At 39.5% G+C, this 22,003-nt stretch overlaps 1 protein-coding gene across 4 annotated transcripts in view; it reads right to left on the bottom strand.

Moving 5' to 3' along the window:
* Positions 1-22,003, bottom strand: part of PLPPR1 (phospholipid phosphatase related 1) — a 326,466-nt gene that overhangs the window by 189,770 nt on the left and 114,693 nt on the right. The window lies entirely within an intron of this gene.

Raw genomic sequence — 22,003 nt, 5'->3', positions numbered from 1 at the left:
CTGCACCATTCCATGTGAACTGACACAGACTTGTTTCTGCTGAATTTATTTCAGCACGAACGACAAACAAGCAAGCAAGCACCAGCACCTGGCATCTGACAGTGTGAGGATAAAGTTTTAACACACCCGCTCAGATGTTCCGCAGTTAGACAGCTGCGGGCACCACTTCCTGCCTCGATGAGGAGGAATAAAAGCGCACTGTCAGCATTTCTGGCTCCTACATTTCCCCCACAGTGTGAAGCGCCATACGGAAACCCTCAAGCTCAGCTCTGCGCTGCTTGGGGTAACCAAGCAGCGATTCACAGGTTCTGCATGCCAGGGGCAGACAATGATTAAATGCAAGAAGAGAGTATCTGTACTAAAAGCACTCAAATTACTGCCAGCAAGACTGTTTGCATTTGAAGCTGTTAATCTGGGATATTTTTAGATGGGAACAGTAGCCAAACTCCTAACATCCAAAATTGCATCTATGTGAACATGAACCCAAGATGAAATGGGTAAGAACTGCATACACGGGCAATTTCAGTAAACTGTGTTATTCAAAAAGGTGGGCTTTTACTTCAGTCTGCACTCATTTTTGAATTCTATGTCTGAAGTAACTGTTGCCTGTATGTGTAAATATGAATAAAGACATATATGTGTGTGCGTGTGTATACACATACATGCTTCATATATACTATAAAGATGACAGCATCTGAAAAGTTTTATCACCCTGAATGCTTTTGTGGTATGACAGATAAACTAGGTGTTAAGCTAACAAACAGGAAGGGTGTTGAAATAGGACTCTAAAATGGTATTGTCTTTAGGTATGAGTGTCCATCAACATGTATGCCTGCTGACAGAATGTACAGGAAAGAGAAATGCTAAATGATCCTGAGCTCAAATTTGCTTAAATAATGTCCACATTTGGGAGCTGGGGAAGGACAAGCTATGGTTGAAGCAAAGCTGTATTTATTTTGAAGTACTGGTATCTGAGAGAACAAATTCCATTCTTTTTACTACAAAGACTTTTAATATTTGGGCCCTGCTAAATGTCCCCTTATCAGTGATGGGTCGGGTTGGTGAATGCCTTAAATGATATGGTTCAATCAAGTCACACACAGAGCTCAAGCATCAGCACTACTCTGGTGGTGAGACTCAGAAAGTCACAATGCACAGTTTTTGTGATTATGTTATTAAGGCTTTACCACCTGGTATCTGAAATTTTCACAAAGTAACTGACATTGCTTCATAGTTTATCTGTTTTACCAAAATAAGTAAAATCTATTTATAAAATGCCAAACTAACACTGACAGAATATAGACAAACTATATCAAATTGCATTGATCATTGAACATTGTTTAGGTACGAATACAGGTAAAACAGAAAAATATTGTCCCTCAAATTTTCAAACAAGTTCCAAAATATTTTTATTAAAGGAACTGACTGCTAAATATATGGGTCTTACAAATGCATCAATTATAGGAATTTTATTATGTGCAAGCCAAGAAATAGTAGCATTACTGAACGAAGAAAATAGAATTGGGTTATGAATATATGGAATCAGATGTTGTAATAATACTAAGAGAAGAGTGATTTACCCATAGCAGGAATATATTTTTTCAATATATGAAGTTTATTGTCAAATTGGTTTCCATACAACACCCAGTGCTCATCCCAAAAGGTGCCCTCCTCAATACCCATCACCTACCCTCCCCTCCCTCCCACCCCCCATCAACCCTCAGTTTGTTCTCAGTTTTTAAGAGTCTCTTATGCTTTGGCTCTCTCCCACTCTAACCTCTTTCTTTTTTCCTTCCCCTCCCCCATGGGTTTCTGTTAAGTTTCTCAGGATCCACATAATATAGCAGGAATATTTAAATGTCTTAGGTTTTCTTTTTATTTTCTTAACATGATCTGGAATGCATGCATGCATGCATGCATGCATTCATTCATTCATTCATTCTAAATGACAGTAATACCTGTTCTTTAGAGAACACTTAGGAAATACAGATTTTAAAAAGGAGAAAATAAAATTCACCTATTATCCCACCACTAGTCATGTTTTGTTATATCACATTTCAGATATTTGAGTTACACTACATCCACTTTTCAAGGGCCATTATCTGACAATATAGCATGAATATTCTCTCATCACTTGATTTAAAAATATAAACCGTGAAATTTATTAAACAATTAACTTGAACAGAATTATGGGTAGATATGCTAAAATATGTATACTTTTACAAAACAAATAATATACAGTTATAAACACAATATGGTTTCTTTACTGGGATTTGTATAAAAACCTTGAGCCAAGAAACTGCCACATGATTTTTAATAACCACTGTAATTTGTCTAACCCATCTTCTGTGGCCAATCACTTATGTTGCATCTAAATCTTCACAATTGTTAACAATGCTAAAGGAACATCTTAGATCCAGGGCTTTGCAAACATACATAATTATTTCCAGAAAATTAATTCAGCTTTATTGCTGAATTAAAAAACATTTGAGGGGCGCCTGGGTGGCTCAGTCAGTTAAGTGTCTGGCTCTTGATTTTTGCTCAGGTCATGATCTCAGGGCTCATGAGATCGAGACCTGCATTGTGCTCTGCACTGACAGCATAGAGACTGCTTGGGATTCTCTCTCTCTCTCTCTCTCTCTCTCTCCCTCTCTCTCTCCCCCTCTCTCTTTGCCCCTCCCCCGATTGCACGTGAGCTCTTTCTCTCTCAAAATAAATAAACATTTTTTTAGAAAAGCATTTGGATTTTAAAGCTTTTTATTAAAACATTTTAAATCACAGAAGTAACTCATGAACATAATCTATCAAAATGCAAGTCTCTTGGGGCACATGGGTGACTCAGTCAGCTAAGCATCAAACTTTGGCTCACAGCATGATCTCACAGTTTGTGGGTTTGAGCCCTATATCAGGCCCTGTACTGACAGTTCTGAGCCTGGAGCCTGCTTCAGATTCTGTGTCTCCCTCGCTCTCTGCCCCTTCTCCACCCATACTGTGTCTCTCTCTCTGAAAAATAAACATTAAAAAAATTTTTTTAAATAAAGGAAGTCTCTTTTTCCTTCTTCCAACCTACAGTCCACTCTTCAGATGTAACCCCTGTTAACAGTATCTCATTTATTCTTCTGGAAATTTTCTATGAATACACAGACATATATGCAATTTATACATGTCTCCTGTACATTTATACAAATGCCGGCATGCTATGTCTTAGCATAATATATCTTAGCAATATATCTTGGAGAATATTCAACATCAGTGCATCTATATCTCAATCTTTCTAATGATTTCATCAGATTTAGTTGCCTGGATATAGCAGAGCATATAAAAATGGTCTATTGCTAGATCGTAGATTTCATCCAATTTTTGCTATTACAATGGTATAATATTCTTCCACATATATTTTTCTTTTTTTTTTAATTTTTTTAACGTTTATTTATTTTTGAGACAGAGACAGAGCATGAACGGGGGAGGGGCAGAGAGAGAGGGAGACAGAGAATCGGAAGCAGGCTCCAGGCTCTGAGCCATCAGCCCAGAGCCCGACACGGGGCTCGAACCCACGGACCGTGAGATCGTGACCTGAGCCGAAGTCGGACGCGCAACCAACTGAGCCACCCAGGCGCCCCCACATATATTTTTCAAACTTGCATAAACATATCAGTATAAGGGGTCTATGCTAAGTAAATGGATATATACTTTTTAATTTTGTTAGGCATTACCAAATTGCATTCTACATGGTTAAATTTATTTACATCTATTTTTTAAATTTTTTTTAGAGAGAGAGAGCACAAGTGGGGGAGAAGGGCAGAGGGAGAGAGAGGAAATTTTAAGCAGGCTCTACTAGGCTCAGTACAGAGGCCAAAGCACGGCTGGGTCCTACAATCCTGGGATCATGACCTGAGTTGAAATCAAAGAGTCAGCTGAGCCACCCAGGAGCCTCTTTATTTACATTTCTTAACAATAGTATTATTTTAATGTTGCCACTCTGAAATTAAAACATTGTATTATTTTTGTTTGTTTAATTTGCATTTCTTCAATTACCAGTGAGACTGATCACCTACTCAATTTGGACTTTAATTCAGACCTCCAAGTGAACCATCACATGCATTCTGAAGACTGGGGAGAATCTTGCCTCTGTCAGGCAAGATTCTTCAACTAACTATTTATTGGCTAAAAATTTGTCTTGTGATTTATCGCCTTCACTTCACATTCATTCTCTCTTGCTTTTATAGATGCTAATTTAAAACAATAAAAAGAGCTGTTCTGTTTTGGCACTGTTAACAATGGCCAAACTGATTACATCTTTGGAATACTTTTCTGGGAGCATTATTGAACATAAAATCTTTCTACCTTTTCCACCTAAACCAGAGTCACTCAGAGCCACATAATGAGCCATCTGTATGTGCTAAGAATTCAAAGTAACTTTGAAAGTGCTGAGTCATGAATAAAGCACCCAGTGACAGGTATTACATATGGTTAGTTAACAATGATTAAAATTCATTAAAAAATACGGTAGTACTCACATACTCAAAACCATATTTTTTTTTTGCAGGCTACTAAATTACTCTTGTTCTTTCTTTGGGAATGCTACAAAATCAACATCAAGTGCTTTGTGCAGGAACCTGCTATCTACACCCCTTGAAGAATATACTAGAAAGATTCTGTAAAATTCATAACAATAATACCAATTCATGTAATGAGTATATTTGAATACTTTCTGGGTAGCTATGAGTGTGCTCAGGACAGAAGTATAGCACACTGTCCTAGCTCTCTAGGATCCCACAGAACTGGATGTACACAAGAAAAGATTGGCAGGGGCGCCTGGGTGGCTCAGTAGGTTAAGCGTCGGACTTCAGCTCAGGTCATGATCTCACAGTCTGTGAGTTCGAGCCCTGCATCAGGCTCTTTGCTGACAGCTCAGAGCCTGGAGCCTGTTTCAGATTCTGTGTCGCCCTCTCTCTCTGCCTCTCCCCTGATCATGCTCTGTTTCTCTCCGTCTCAAAAATAAATAAAAACATGAAAAAAACTTTTAAAGAAATGATTGGCAAGGCCAAAAGAGAGAAAGAAGAGAAATGTGAGTTAATGCATCAACTATCCCCTTGGGAAGTCTAAGTCTCAGTTTCTTTACTGCAGAATGATGCAGTTAAACTCAAGTAGATGAGAAGTTCTCAAACTTTTTTGTCTTGGGAACCCATTACACTGAGTTACTGAGGACCAAAAGGGTGTTTCTTTATATGGGTTTTATCAATCAATCTTCACTGTATTAGTAATTAAAACTGTGAAAATTGAAAAATATTTATTAATTCAAGGATACCATTAATAAACCCATTGCCGGTAAAGATAAAAAACGTGTTTATGAAAAATAACAATATTTTCCAAAACAGCAATTAGAAGAAGAGTAGCACTCTTAAATTCTGCATGTCGCTATCATGTCTAGGAAACAGAAGACAGCTGGATTCTCCTGTCTATGTCTACATTCAATCTGTTGTGATAACATATCGTGCAGCCTCTGGGAAGCTCACTGCACACTAGTGAGAAAGTAAGAAGAAGAGAAAGGTAGCATCTGATTATTATTTGGAAGATAATTTTGACCTTGTGGACCTCTTGCAATAGTCTTGCAGATCCCTGAACTACACTCTGAGCATCTATCAACTGTCTAAGGTCTCATTCAGTTCTGACATGTTATGAATGTCTGATTCTCCCCATTAAAAAAAAAAGAAAATGCCAGAATGGAAAATACAAAAGAACACAGCAAACTAATGTCTAACAGGGAAAATGTAGCAAAAAAGGAAAAGTTTCTCTAAGTTTTGTTCTGCCGGAATTTGCTTGCTCACAAAGGTCAGGCTGGCCTTCTAGGAAAAAAAGAAAATTTAAACAAAAATTTTAAGAATTTAGAAGAATTTCTGGGGCACCTGGATGGCTCAGTCAGTTAAGCGTCTGACTCTTGATTTTGGCTCAGGTCATGATCTCATGGTTGGTGGGGTGAAGCCCTGCATTGGGGTCTGTGCTGACAGCATGGAGCTTGCTTGGGATTCTCTCTCCCCCTCTCTTTCTGTCCCACCCCCACTCTCTCTCTCTCTTTCTCTCAAAATAAATAAGCATAAAAAAGAATTTAAAAGAATTTGTTAGCAGAAGTTAATTTTTGTAATTAGACTGCATAGAAAACATTACTTTGGAAGTTTTAAGAACTGATGATTTTCTCAGAGAATTCTTATTTTCAATTTATCAGCCAGATATTATTTTATTTTTGCATATGTTGCAAATCTCCAACTTAAAGCCAATTAAGATTTAGTTTTATTCTACATATTTTTATGGGTGGGGTAGGGTGTATAAAAGGTACAAGAAAATTTTAATTCGTCCTAATAATTGAACCAGAGACAGGAATTGTGTGTGTGCATGTGTGTGTGCACATGTGTGTATGTGTGTGTATGGAAGAATGAATATTCAGATTTTAATTATAAGGCACAGTCATTTCATAAAGAGGTGAGATCTCTCTGTAGACTAGAAAATAATCTTAGTGTTCTGGCACTTCCTCTATAGCTGGAATTTCTATAATAAAGGAATTCTGGTATCCAGTGGGGTTTTTAGATGTAGGCGAAATTGAATATATTAGTCATAGGTTGAAATGAATACATTAAATACTTTTAATCTTTGCCTAGGTTAAAAATAATAGGAAGGCCCTATAAAGCTGACCCAAATGCAGGCATTAAGAAGCACATTCATCTAATGTGTCTGTGATTAGTAATAGTTTTGGGGCACCTGGGTGGCTCAGTCGGTTAAGCGGCCGACTTCACCTCGGGTCATGATCTCGCAGTCCGTGAGTTCGAGCCCCGCATCGGGCTCTGTGCTGACAGCTCAGAGCCTGGAGCCTGTTTCAGATTCTGTGTCTCTCCCTTCTCTGACCCTCCCCCGTTCATGCTCTGTCTCTCTCTCAAAAATAAATAAATGTTAAAAAAAATTTTTTTAAATAATAGTTTTACTTCATTCCTTATATGAATTTACATCAGAGAACTGTCTCTGTTTACACAGTGGGGTGAACTCTTTAATCCTTATTAAATAAGGAGATTCTGACAAATAAAACGCTTTTGTATGTGACATGGTAAGAGGGGGGGAGGGCAGGAAGTTTGCTTACATCCATTTTCCCAACTGAAAATGTATTCGAAATAAACTTTAAAGCTTTTAAAAAGCATTTAAAAAGCTCATGGTTTTAAGGATACATTCTGATTTCTCAAGCCAAAATGATGTCTTGTAAAATAAGCATATCTTCAACACAGAGTTCATTGCTCATCTCCACCTCTCATTAAGAAAAAATTGAGGGGCGCCTGCGTGGCGCAGTCGGTTAAGCGTCCGACTTCAGCCAGGTGACGATCTCGCGGTCCGTGAGTTCGAGCCCCGCATCGGGCTCTGGGCTGACGGCTCAGAGCCTGGAGCCTGTTTCTGATTCTGTGTCTCCCTCTCTCTCTGCCCCTCCCCCGTTCATGCTTTGTCTCTCTCTGTCTCAAAAATAAATAAACGTTGAAAAAAAAATTAAAAAAAAAAAAAAGAAAAAATTGAATACTTACTTTACCTAATTCATACATTTGATTCAGCTTACTCACCAGTAAAATGGAGAGAAAATGAATAACATCCACCAATTTCAACAGGATTATCTGAGGGTTAAACAAAACAATGCATACAAATTGTTTAGCTTAGATCCTAGCCCAAATTAAGCCCTCTATAAATGACAGCTGCAAGGATGCTGCTGCTTCTCTTTTTAAAACGTTGCTTGGAATACAGACCCACACATACTGGGAAACCTGATGTATGACTGAGCTGACACTACAAATCAACAGCAAAGGATGGCCTTCCCCCAAAGTGGCACTGGGACAACTGGTTATTTATAGAAAAAAAAATAAAACAAAATTTGCCCCATCTCATATCATACATCAAAATTAATTTCAAGTAGATGAAAGACTAAAATACAAAAGGCAACATTCCACAGCCTTTAGAAGACAATATAGGAGAATATTTTGTAAACCCAGGGTAGTAAACTCCTTCTTTTCTGTGATTTTTTAAAATGTTTATTTATTTTTGGGAGAGGATATCTTGGGAGAGGATATCTGCCACACATGACATAATTCATTAGTATCCGAAAACTATAAACAGTATCAACAAATCGATAAGAAAAGAAACAAGTCGAAAATAGGCAAAAGACACGACTAGGCACTTCAGACTAGGCACTCCAAACAGTGGGAAAACTTATTAAATAATAATTAGCCTCTTTTGTAACATATAGGAAAACACAAATTTAAACTATAATGCAATACAAACACCAGATTGGCAAATATTAAAAACTTTAACAATATCAAATGTTGGCCAGGATGGGCAGGAAGGAAACTCATATGCTACTAGTGAATATATAAACTCATTGTACCCATTGAAGAAAATAGACGTAAATTACTAAAACTGAGGTTGTGAATTATTTGTAACTCAAAACCTTCCCTGAAACTCTTGTGCTTTTACATAAGGACACATGTACAAAAGTGTTCACAGAAATGTTGTTTGCAGTAACAAAGAAATGGAAACAAAGCAACAGAGTACTAAATAGCACTGAAGAAGGGTGAATTTTTGGCTACACACAGCAATATGGAACATACTAAAATTGCAGGAACACTATAGTCAGAAGAAATAAAATCTAAGAATATGTACAATATAATTCCACTTACATCAAGTTCAAAAACAAACAAAATTAACTTACGGTTATTGGACTTCACTGACATTATGAACTCTTTTTTTTAAAGTTTATTTATTTATTTATTTTGAAAGAGAAAGAGTGCATGCGAGCAAGGGAGGGATGGAGAGAAAGGGAGAGAGAGAATCCCAAGTAGGCTCCATGCTGTCAGCACAGAGCCCAACATGGGGCTTGAACTCACACCGTGAGATCATGACCTGAGCCAAAACCAAGAGTCAGACACTCAACCAACTGAGCCACCCTGGTACCCCTGAACCCTTTTCCAAAGAGAAGGACAAACAGTAGCTTAACCCTGGTAGCATCTTAATGTTATCCATCATTAGTGATGTCCAGAGCAGCTACAAGATGCTTGTCTGTTTAGTCCTTTATAGATTTTCTGTATTGTCCCTTATAGTTTATGAAGTACCTTCACATTAAGTGATCTTCACAAGACCCATGTTACTAGGCATGTTACCTCTTTACAGAAGGATAACAGGAGACCAGAAAGGTTACATGAATCTAAGGTTCACACAGCCATCTGAGTGATAGAGTCTCTCTTCTAACTCTGAAGTCCACTCCTCTATGCTGCCTGAATGTTAGTTTGACCAAAGGATTTTACAACCCACAAATAGGAGATGAGGCCCTTAAACCGGAATGCAACGGGAGTCTCTGTTCTCTCCCAACACCACTGGCTCTGGAGACCAGCTAGTTCTCATCTGAGCTAAGTGAGTGGATCTAGCCCTGTGGTGGACAGAGATGAAGGCTATGCTTTGATCCAGAGAAGCTCTAAGAAGAATCTTTAGACCAAAGCAGTCTGGGAACATTTTAAGTATGCAAGAGTATGGGGGCAGTGTTCCCAGGGGGATGTTTATTTCCTTTCCCTATGTCAGAGAAACAGAAATGGAAATCATTACAATTTATTTCTCAGGCCACCAGACAGATGTGCAATTGCCCTCTGGGATATTTTGAGCCTGCCTCCCAGTCTTCAGGACCTCTCAGACACAGGAAGGATCTTGGAACTTCCAAAGTAAGCAATAGGTGTAACTTAATTGTTTAGAGTTAATTTATGGCATGGTGGAATTAAAAAAAAAAATGTTAGGGGGAACTACATTACAATGAAATTGACTTTTATGTTCCCTAAACAAAAATCTACTTGTTTTGGGATCATCTTTATCCAAAGGGTGATCAAATTTCCCAATGTGTCCTGGGAAGTTCTGGTCTATTCTTGCTATCCTGGCATAATTACTAATGGTGCCTACTTCACAAAGAGGCCCAAATTGGACAATAGATTATCTAATCACACTACTTACCCAAGATAATCATTTAAGTGTGTATTTATTTCCTTCAATAAACATCTACTGAACACCTACTACATGCCAGAATTTATGTTGTAGGTCAAGACTACAAGGGGAAAAAGCCTTTGTAAAATATTCATAATCTAAAATAACCCACAATCCATAGACAGATCAACTGATTTCATCATTCATTCATTGATGCATTGGTCTCCTTTAACAAAGTTTATTATCTCCACTTAAAACCTGGGAATACAATGCTATGCAGATAAAAAATGTTTCCTGTCATCATGGAGTTTATAAGCTTACAGACTAATGGAAAAGATAGACAATTACATAAAATTAGCTAGAAATGTGGTAAGTGGGAAAGGGTGTATTCTATAAACAGACTGGAAGAGGTGATGGTAGAATTCTCTTTTAGGGGAATATTGCTCTTGTATTTGGAAATACTGTTTAAAGGGCTTCTAGTCTTTTAAGGGAAGTTTTTAAAAAGAGGAGCTACTCTTCTCTGTAGTGCACCTATATCCAAGGGCTTTCTTGGATCCATGGATTTATTCTTTAAATATATTCAAACAAATAGTGTTTGAGCATCAGCTTCTAGGTACAGAATGGCGAAGAATGCAAAAAAGAAGTCTTTGCCTGTAATGAGCTTACGGTCTTATATAGGGTTTAAGCTACCTGGTTCATTAATATCTAAAAGGGTCTATAGATTTATTCTTTCATTCATCCATTTATTCAACAAAATAGCCACATACTGGGTAAAGTGTCTGATACGAAATTTTAGGGAGAGTTACATCTGATGCCCAATTGTTAGCTTTTTCTTTTTTCCCTCTTGCGTTACCTCAAGTTATCCTTAGATCCTAAGTGTGTCAACCACTTCCCAGAACCGGTTTAGGATGTGCACCTGGACTAAGAGGACACATATGGAAACAAAGACTCAGAAGCATTTATAGCAGTCAGATATTTTCGGAAGGAGACTGAGCTTCCTTTAGGAAGTATTATGATACTACATAAGTATTAAGATACTACATAAAGGAGGGATCTGGGGCACCAGGGTGTCTCAGTTGGCTAAGTATCCACTTGGTTTCAGCTCAGGTTATGATCTCACAGTTTTGTGAGTTCAAGCCCTAGGCTGGGCCCTGCACTGGCAGCACAGAGCTTACTTGAGATTGTCTCTCTCCATCTCTCTCTGCCCCTCCCCCACTCATGCTGTCTCTGCCAGTTGACTGAGCTCAGGTTTGTGAGTTCAAGCCCCACATCAGGCTCTGTGCTGACAGCTCAGAGCCTGGAGCCTACTTCGGATTCTGTGTCTCCCTCTCTCTCTGCCCCTCCCCACTCACACTCTGTCTCTCTCTCTCTCTCTCAAAAAATAAAAACATTAAAAAAAAGGAGTGATCTCACAGGTCTGGAAAATCTAAGGACACTCAAATTATATTTTGATTGGGGGAAATGTATGACATTATGTAAGTAATTACTGGAGCATTAATCTAATTTAAATGCATGCACAATTTTCTTGAGAGAGGTCCTAACTTTGATAAATCCTCAAAGGAGTTCATGACTGCCTCCACCATCCTGCACTACACTAAAAAGTCATGAACCACTGGTAAAGAATAAAAAAAACCCTATAAGACAAATCAGTAACTATTACAATGAAGGAATGCACAAAGTTCCAACAACAAGCTAAGTGAAACAAAAGTGGCAATGGATTTCTTAAGGTTTCATTTAAGTGCATTTCTTAAGGTTTCATTTACTTACATATACTTTTTTGTACATACAACTATTGCCAAGTGGCTCAAAACATGGGTTTGGGGATCAGGCAAACCTGTGCTGAGATCCTACTCCACCAGTATTTAGCTATGTTACTCTGAGTGAATCACTCGGCATCACTCATCACAATTCTCTCAGCTATAGAATGGGGGCAGTAATAGTCTTCACTGTGGGCTCTAACCCTTGCAGTCCTAATGGTGTGGTCCTAACTGTGAGAATTAAATGATAAAAAACTTAGAAAAGCACCTGGCTATTCAAAGTGCTCAATAAACGTGAGCTACCTTCACAACTACACACACACACACACACACACACACACACACACACACGGAACAGAGTAAATTATTTCTAACAAGCTGTCTTTGCATTTATCTTATATATTATCAGAGTACAATTCCTTAAAATTTCTTAATGCTAGCACATAAAAATGTGTGCTCCAATATGCATTTCCATAACAATGGTTGTATTTCCAGTGGGTGAGAGTGATGGTGTGTATTTCAAGCAGACGAGCTGAGTAAAGTGTGAAGAGTTCAGGGTGGAAGATTTACACGGGGTGAGCAGCACAATAATCCCTAGAAAATGCGATCCTAGGTGTTTTTCACAAACAACAAAAAAATAAGTGAATACAAGGTAAAACCTAATTCTTATTTCTTTCTCAGGTCCAGCCTTTTATCTACTTGGTCTCATTAGCCTGCTGTGGCATGGAGATGAGAACGGTTTTGCATTGCAAAACTGTTACTGTCACCATGAAGGTGGGATGTCATCTTTTCACTTTCTGTGTACATCATGATTTAAGTCAGACTTCTTTACCTCTCCGCATTGCTGGGTCGTAAATGCAGTTAGGGACCAATTTAATACACCACTTTTTATAAATCTAATGTTTCTAGATATTGCACATATGAAAAAATACCTACAATGTAATGAGGAAGTAATGAGACCCTCTGACCATGTGTGGGAGGTCAGAGGAGAGGAAGGGAGAGGAATCACCATCCACATTTTCCCCAAATCCATAACTTTTTCTTATTTTACTGCAATGTTATGAGAAACAAATAATCACCAGTCCCAGTACTGAGTCAAGGAAATAATTTATTATGGTTCATTAGTGGAAGATGCTCTGTATTCTGTGCAGCCAGACTCCTCAACTGCGTCAAGGAAGAGGAGGGGGTCACTTTCTGGTGAGCCATATTTTTTAGTGTATTTGCATTTAATCCTGTTTTATTTTCTCCCATCAGAATTACTTTCTCTTGACTGTGTAATATATGTCAGAAATTAGAAACCAAATCCTTCTTCCTAGTCAATATTTAGGTCAGAAATGTCTACTGAGCAGCCCATCACAGGGTCACAGACAAGAAGAGAAATGAATGTAAAGGGTGTTAGTCTAGAAGGGACTTTAGATGATCTAATTGAACTTCCACCTCGTCATAAATTTCACAGGGTTTTGTTGTTGCTGTCGATGGTTTTTTTGTGTGTTTGAATACCTGCTCTGTTCCAGGCATTGTGCTAATCATTTTATATGGTTTGTCTCTTTAAATACTCACAAAAAACCCACAAGACTACTGTTAGGCTTATTTTAGAGGAAACTGAGGCATGGAGAGATTAGGTAACTTGCCCAGGATCAAAGAACTAGTGAATGATGCCTTTGGGATTTTAACCCATGACTGAGCAATGCCAGGTTCTGCCCTTGTAGAAGAACCTGGCACAGCCAAGATTGAGTGCAGGTCTCCCTCTCGAACCACAGGACCATCTGTAAGTCATTTATTTTTTTTTTATTTTTAAAGTTTATTGATTTTTTAATATGAAATTTATTGTAAATTAAATGGATTTCCTTTTCCTTTAGAAGGGACTCACTGTTTCGAGAGGTCACATTCTTCTGTATCCCCCCTAACCTACTGATTGTCCCAACTAATTGCCCTTTGTTTGAGTCTCTTCTTCTGCCCATCCCTCAAATATTGATTCCTGGGGTTCTTTATCCTCATCCTCTTTGCCTTTCCTCTTCTCAGCAAAGTCTGCCCCATTACCATGAGTCCAGTTATCATTGACAAACCATCTCCAAATTTCTACCTTTGGCCTGAACGGTCCCTAGAGCTCCAGACACAAGTATACCACATCCCCCTCTGAATGTTGCAGAAGTGCCTGCATTGATGGTGTCTGATACCAGGTACCTCTTCCCTGCTTTAAAAAAAAAAACAACACTTTTTTAACCTTTATTTTTGAGAGAGAGAGAGAGAGAGAGAGAGAGAGAGAGAGAGAGATACACAGAGAGAGGGAAACCCAGAATCCGAAGCAGGCTCCAGGCTCTGAGCTGTCAGCACAGAGCCCGATATGGGGCTCGTGCTCATGAACTGTGAGACCATGACCTGAGCTGAAGTGGGATGCCCAACCGACTGAGCCACCCAGGCGCCCCTCTTCTCTTCTAATCCATTATTTCCTCCTTCTCTGTCTCTCCCAGTCATCCTGCCTGGTGCTCATGACCTACCGGTGCACAGGCCCATAAGTCCTGTTGATTTTCATCCCCTACAATAGCTCCTAAATTTGTCCCTCTCTTTCTACTGCATTGGTTAGAGTTGAAGACCTCATTATCTGTCATAAATCGCTGTTGCAGTAGACTTCCTGCTCCATTTCCGATCTATCTTCCACTCAGGCCCCAGAGCGATATTTCTAAAAATGAACTGATCACATTACTTTCCTGCTTTAAACCATGTATTGATTCTCTATTCTGACTGGGAGGGGGAAAAAAACCCCACCATATTCTGTATCATGGCCCAAAAGGATCTCTAGAGATCTCCCAGAGATCTTGATCTCTGGGAACACTCCAGTCTCAGCCTTCTGCTCCCTCTTCATATTTTATCCTAGAAATCCCAAACTATTTGTGTTCCTCCAAACATGCCAAGCTATTTTATGTTTTATGCCTTTGCCTATGCTGGGCCCTTTTACAGAAACACATCTTCCATCTACCTCTTCCTGTCATCTTAGAGAGTTCCTCATCAGCTTTTAAAACAGACCTCACATGTCGTCTCTTCCACCCATACACCCTCCTCTGGGAGCATCTGCTCCCGATGTAGCTGTTGTTTCTCATGCACCTTTGTTCCCTGGACATCCATTTCTGCACTTCCCACGATGTATGGTAATTACTTGTAAAGATGTCTGTGTAGTCCTAAAGACAACGAGTGCCTTCAGATATACTACACGTACACACCTTCTAGACGTTGTATCTATTCAGGTGGTGCTCACACTCATTCAGCTATTTCACATAGCCTCAGATTTTACACCTGCGTGTTCAGTTGTTTTCACAAAGAGGATCTGAGGTGCACTTACATTCTACACACATCATTCAAATGTTATATATACTTGTGTAGATGTCATAATACTTGTTCAGGTGATATATATGTTCCTTAAATGTTTCATGTTCACTCAGATCAAACATGTATTCATGTAGATGTTAACAAGTGCACTTAAACGTTACACACGGGTGTTACTCATACTTAAAACAGTGGTTCTCAAAATGTGGCTCCTAGACCAGTAACGTCAGGATCACCTGAATTCATATTCTTGAGCCCAACCCCAGATCTTCTAATTCAGAAACACCGGGGATAAGTTCCCAACAATCTGTGTTTTAACAAGTCCCGCAGGTCATTCTGATACACACTCAAGTTTGAGATCCACTGACTTAAATGTTACACATCCTCATTCAGATGTTCTACGTTTCAGCTCAGATCATATCCCAGCTAATGCAGGTGATACCCATGTTCACTAAAATGCGACACCTATTACCTTTTTTAAAAAATATCTTCACTTAGCAAACAGCTCCAACATTACACACTGATATTTAGATATGCTTGTGCTTATTCAAAAGTCATACTTGAGACAGTACAAACCCTCAGACAATACACATGCGTGCTGAGATGATACTCCCTGTCTTATTAAAAATGTTCACTTATATCTTATATGTGTTAACTCTGCACTTTGATCTTCCACAGCCATGTTTCCTTAGATGTGACGTGCCCTTTTTCAGAAAATACACATGCTCACTGGGATCTTACACATGCTCATCTGTGTTTCACAGCACACAAAGGTGTTTCATAAACTCATTCTGATGTTACATGTGCTTACTCAGATCACACATGCTGAATTAGATGTCTATGGGATTCGTCAGCTGCACACTCACTCATTCAGATTCAGCCTTCCATGCCCTGTATGCACTGCTAACCAACCCATGCTACAGATGAAGGGGCATCCATTGTTCTCCTTCCCGTCTTGATTATGGTGTTCTTCTTTGGAAAGATTCCTCTTTATCTGATCTTCTATCTGATCCCCTGATGCTGTTGGGTGTGTCACTCCCTTTGCAGAATGTGCTGGCCCATGAGCGGCCTCAATGCTTTTTGTGATCTTCAGGGTAGCCCAAGAATCCCATTGTTTACACAGAATTTATATCAGTTTGCCAAATTAAAATACCCCCATCTATTTGGGGAAAGTTGTTCCAGTAACTATAAGTCTTTCACTGGGTTTGAATATACTTTTAACCACATCTTCTGTTGTCTCTAGAAACCCACAGTTATATACCTACAAGGTACTCCATACTCATTCATTTCAGGGACACTTTTGATTGGTTTTACTTCATAATTTTACAATTGCCTTGGCCACAATCAATAAGAGAGGCCTGTACAGTGATACTGGGTCAACATCCAAGGCAAGAAGTATTGATTGAGCACTTATTATGAACTCAACCTCCTTCAGTGGCCAGAAATACTTCTCTCCTTGTCCTTATTGTTTTCCTTGTTTCCTCCCCTAATTTGCAGAGGAAGAGCTTGGTTTTTGGAGTCAGACTGATACTAATTTGAATCTTGGTCATGTGACCTTGAAAAAATCATTTAATATTTCACAGGCGTTGTTTCCTCATCTGTATAATGAAGATAATGATGTTCATCCTGCAGCTTTATGTGAAAGTTTTATGTCTGGCACACAGCATGTGATCAAGGTAAGCTAGTTTTTAAAAAGATTGTGTTGGGGCGCCTGGGTGGCTCCGTTGGTTAAGCGTCCAACTTCAGCTCAGGTCATGATCTCACGGTTCATGGGTTCGAGCCCTGCATTGAGCTCTGTGCTGACAGCTCAGAGCCTGGAGCCTGCTTCGGATTCTGTGTCTCCCTCTCTCTCTGACCCTCCCCCACTCACACTCTGTCTCTCTCTCTCAAAAATAAATAAAAAATGCTTAAAAAATAAATACATAAATGAACAAATGAAAATACTGTGTTAATGGGGCTCCTGGGTGGTTCAGTCAGTTAAGCAGACAAGTTCAGCTCAAGTCATGATCCTGCAGTTCGTGAGTTCGGGCCCCACGTAGGGCTCTGTGCTGACAGCTCCCTCTCTCTCTGTCCTTCCCCCACTCACATTGTCTCTCTCTGTCTCTCAAAAAATGGATAAATGTTTAAAAAAAATTTTTAAAAGGTTGTGTCACAAGCCAAATAAAGGCAAGAATTATTTTTTTCCCACACTGGAGCTACCGTAACACATGGAAGTAAGTTTGGAATTGATAAGCAAGCTCCACTTATATAGGCAAACCCATCACAATCTCAGGAAACATCCAGACTGAGGACCCCCAGGGCAGAAGTCAGGACAATGGCTGGAGGTCCAGCATCCAAGCAAACCATCAGCTATGAATCCATCCATAGATATTAGGCAACCCTCAGACGGACCATAGGAGCAGTGAGAAATTCAAGAGTCCCAGTTATCTCAAGTGTTACTGAAATAAAATCTTGGGATAGGGGTTATATCAGAAGTCCAGTCCTATTGACTGAGGCACATGAGGAGAGAGAAAGAAGGAATACTGATTTTAGAAAACAGGGCACAAGTAAACAATTCAAGAATGGGCAATTCAAGGTCTAAGAAAGGGATGGAGAGCTAGCTAAACACAGATTACAGGGTGAATGCTCAGATACCACACTCCATGTCCACCAGGCTGCAAGGCCACTAACAATAGTAACTGGAACCCGTGGTCAGCACTTGGGTTTGACACTACCACTCACTACATAGGGGCAGGGGCTTCTTGAAACTTCTTGCCTTAAGAAAGTATTGTTTGTAGAACTGAGATAGACTGAAGCCTGCTGGGAGGTCATTAGTGAACTGAAAAAGGTAGAAGCGAGGAAATAGGCATATGGGTTGGTGACAGAGTGGCTGTTAGAGTGGGCTTCACATTTCTGTAACACTTAAGTCACAAGGCAGTGCCTACTGACCACAAGTGTCACCTGGCTGTGTATATTTACTCCTTAAATAGGTAACATACATGGAGTGCTTAGAATAGTGCCTCTGACATAGAATAAGGATCAAATGTTTCCTAGTGTGATGATATTTATGAATTAATTCAGCAACTATATAATGTGCACCTGCTGTGTTTTAGTAGTTAGGAATAAAGTAAAATCATAATCCCTAATCTCAAGGGATCAATAGTCTATTGGTAAAATCTAATTTAAACAATCCTAAAAATGTAAGAGAAAGAATGTCCAATTCTACCTGGGTTTGGTGAGGCAAAGGTGTTCCAGAGAGCTTCTCTGATGTGTTTAAGTGGACTCGGGTATTTGGCAAGAAGACAGAGAAGGGTGGGCGGGGGGAGGGGGGTCAGTATTCAGACAGAACACTAGCAATGACAAAGGCACAACATGGTTATACGTTTAAGGAAATGGAGGGAACCAAAGGTACTACACAGGGAATGGGGAAGGGTCAGTCTACAGAGGAAGGTTAGAAAAAAAACACAAATGGCCTTAAATGTCTTCACAGGAGATTAGGCCTAAATATATAGGCAATAGGGAGTCACTGAAGGTTTCCAAGCAAGAGAATGGCTTGAGCTGATTAATCATGTAGGAGCATCACTCTGGCTACAGTGTGGACAGTATCTGGAGAAAGGCAAGGCAGAAAAAACCAGAGCCATGCTAGAACTGCATTGTGGCTGCAATTCAATTGGAAGATGATGATGGTCTGGATGAAGTAGTAGCAGGAAGGATGAAGATGGGAGGAAAAATTCCAGAGAGAGTTGAGAAGTAGAAATGACAGGATTTGGTGATCACTTGAACAAGAGAGAGGAATATGTTCTGGCCCACCTTCAGAAAAACTGCAAGTTTTAAGCCAAGTATCCCAGTGTGATTGGGAATGATGATCTGCTCTGCTATCTGGCACTCATACAGGGCCACCCCCTTTGTGAAGGATCCTGGAACAATGGCAGTGATTCACAGATACCTGGTCAGTCACGCATTCTGGGGCCTTGACTGGAATGATAAAGCAGTGTAGCTGATCTCATGAAAAGAGATAGTCACAATCTCCATTTCATTTAGTAAAGAAGACAGAAGCAGCTGCCATAGTGATGCACTTACGTGTCAGTTGAGCCAATGAATGGGGATTCTAAAGTTAAAACAGAAGGACTGATTGAATGTGAAATTGGTCAGTGACTATGGTATATTTGCTGGATGCATCAAAACAGACAGGAAACTAATTATATGACTTCTGAGTGGACAGAAGTTTGACAGTCTGAAATTTCAGAGCTCTGGTACAGCTGCCTCAACCAAAATATTCAGTTAAAAATGTCAGGGCTACATATTAAGTGGGCACTCAATTGAAGTGAATAAATGAGTGAATGGATTTCTGTGAAATATTAAATCTAGCTTTCATGATTCCCTGGTGATTATATTATCGTTCACATTTCCCACATGAGCTTGGTGATGGCATATTAATAACTGAGAGTGTTGATTAATGGATCAGTATTAACTGAAGGGAAGTTTTAGTAGCATTCCCAGGTTTCTGTAAATAGCTCAATTCTGTTCAACATTTTTGTCTATGGTTTGGGTGAAAGTGCAACTGTCACTCTTAAATCAAAATGACTCAAAGCTGGTGAAATCCTTCACTCCTTCCTTCCCTGCCTTCTGTGATGATCAGGGAAGGTCTGATCTTTAAGAAGAAAATAAGAGCTAGAAGAAAATAAGAGCTTGCTTTATACTCTTTGGGAAACTAAGCAGGGAAAGGGATGGGGATAAGGGAAGGGCAGGGCAGAGGGAAATAAAAGGTCAAGGGAACAGGAAGCAGGAGAAAGAAAGAAAGGAAAGAAGATAGAAAGTGAGAGCCGGGAGGAAGGAGGGTGAGTGGGAAGGAGATAAGTAGATCAAGAAAAGAAAGACAAAACAGACAGGATAGTGACACTGAAATGAATAGAACTGAGGAAAGAGTCTTGCTCAAGGAAGAAATGTCTCTAATAATGGCTTTAAATACTTTAAGGAGGTCATGTGGAAGAGAAAATACTTCTATCTTGATTTGCTACAGGGCCAGGAGGTGCTAGTTTAAAGGAACCAAAATAAATGGAAGGCATTTAAGAAGATGATTGTTGTTTTGGTAAATGCTGAGTTTTCAAACAAATGGAACTACTGAAAAAAGTAATGAGTCGACGTGTCATGAGCTACCAGTAACTGAAAAAGTTGCTAAGTTGTCTGCTGAAGCCTCAAAATTGGTGAATGAACTTCTGCTTGGTATGGAGATTCGTCCAAGTGATCTCATGATCCTTACCACAGCTATTCTAATGTAGACCAAAACACACACACTCCATGTTCTGTGCTCAAGTGTTTGTGATAAGTTGCCCTAGCTACACAGTGGAGAGTAGAGGAAAGGAGGAAGGGAGAGAAAGAGAGAAAAATTCAGAGGATAAAAGGAAAGGAATTCATTTATTTATTCATTCTTTCTTTTTTTTTTAATCCAGCAAATATTTATTTGTGGTCAAAATAGATAGACTGGAATTTACAGTCTATTAGTGAGACAAATATTAATTAAATATTCCCTCTAATGAATGCATAAATAACTGAGATAATGGCTCTAATACAAGTGTTTTTTGAAAAATATGTAACAAAAGAGCTTGATTGGGAAAGGGGATGGGGTGGGGTGTGTCTTAGCTTAGGCTGCCATAATAAAATACCATAGACTAGGTAGCTTAAACAACAGACATTTATTTCTTACAGTTCTGGAGGCTGGGAAGTCTAAGATCAAAGTAACCAGCCAATTCTGTGTCTGGTGAGAGGCCTCTTTCTGGCTGCAGATGACTGTCTTCTCACTCTGTCTTCACATGAAGGAGAGAGAGAGAGAGAGAGAGAGAGAGAGAGAGAGAGAGAGAGAGACTGACTGAGGGATCTTATCTCTTCCTCTTAGGACCATAATCCCATCAGGGGGGCCCTATCCTCATTACTTCATTCAAATGTAATTACCTCCCAAAGGCCCAATCTCCATGTATCATCACACTGGAGTTTAGCTGGGTGGGTGGGGAGACAAACTCCCATTCCATAACAGGAGGAGAGCCAAGGAAAATTTCCCTGAAAAGGGGAACCCCTGGGCTGGGATCTAGAGGATAGGTATGAGCATGGGAATTCATTCCAGAGAGAGGGTGAAGCATGAACAATGCTCCTGGGGCATGAGGGAACAGGGTTTCTTGGCAGCACTGAGAGTCCAGTGTGTATAGAGTACAGAGAACAAAAGTGAGAGAGAGTTAGGGTGAAGCTCAAGAGTAAGTAGGGTTTCACCAAGCTGGGCCACTTTATTTGATAAAGGGTTTCAACTATAATGATCTTTTCTGTTACTCCACAAATTCATGCTAATAATTTACCATGTGTCAATTACCAGCCAGTATATGGTAAGCAAGACATATAGGAGTCCTTGTGTCATGGAATTCAGGGTCAAGATGACTCGAAAAACACTTAAACACATCATCATGCAAAAGTAGTAAGTGCTAATGTAGGGACATCAGGACATCTAACATATTCTAGAGATGGGGATCAGCAAAGTCTTCCTAAAGAAAGTGATCTTTAAGTGAGATCTGAAAGAGAAATAAACTTTAGAAAAATAAAGATTGAATCAAAATGTATTATAGTTTTAAGGAGAAGGTATGTAGGCCCAGAGGTAAGAGAGAGTACTTTGTGTTAGAGGAAGATGAAAGAAGTTTGGAAGTGGCTTGGAAGAGTGCCCTCTGTTAGGGGTTGAATTGTGTCCTCCACAAAAAAGATAAGTTGAGGTCCTAACCTCTAGTTCCTCAGAATGTCACCTTACTTGGAAAGAGGGTCTTTGCAGATTTCGGCAAGAAGTAAGTTATTAGGGTGGGCTCTAATCCAATGACTGGTGTCCTTATAAAAAGAAGAGAGTTGCACACAGACATATACAGAAGGAAGACTAGGTAATAGGGACAATGCCATGTAAAGATTGGAATTATGCAGCTACAAACCAAGGA

Source organism: Leopardus geoffroyi, chromosome D4 (assembly GCF_018350155.1).
Source record: "Leopardus geoffroyi isolate Oge1 chromosome D4, O.geoffroyi_Oge1_pat1.0, whole genome shotgun sequence".
NCBI classification, from domain to species: Eukaryota; Metazoa; Chordata; class Mammalia; order Carnivora; family Felidae; genus Leopardus; species Leopardus geoffroyi.
This window is presented reverse-complemented; position numbering and strand designations above follow the sequence as displayed.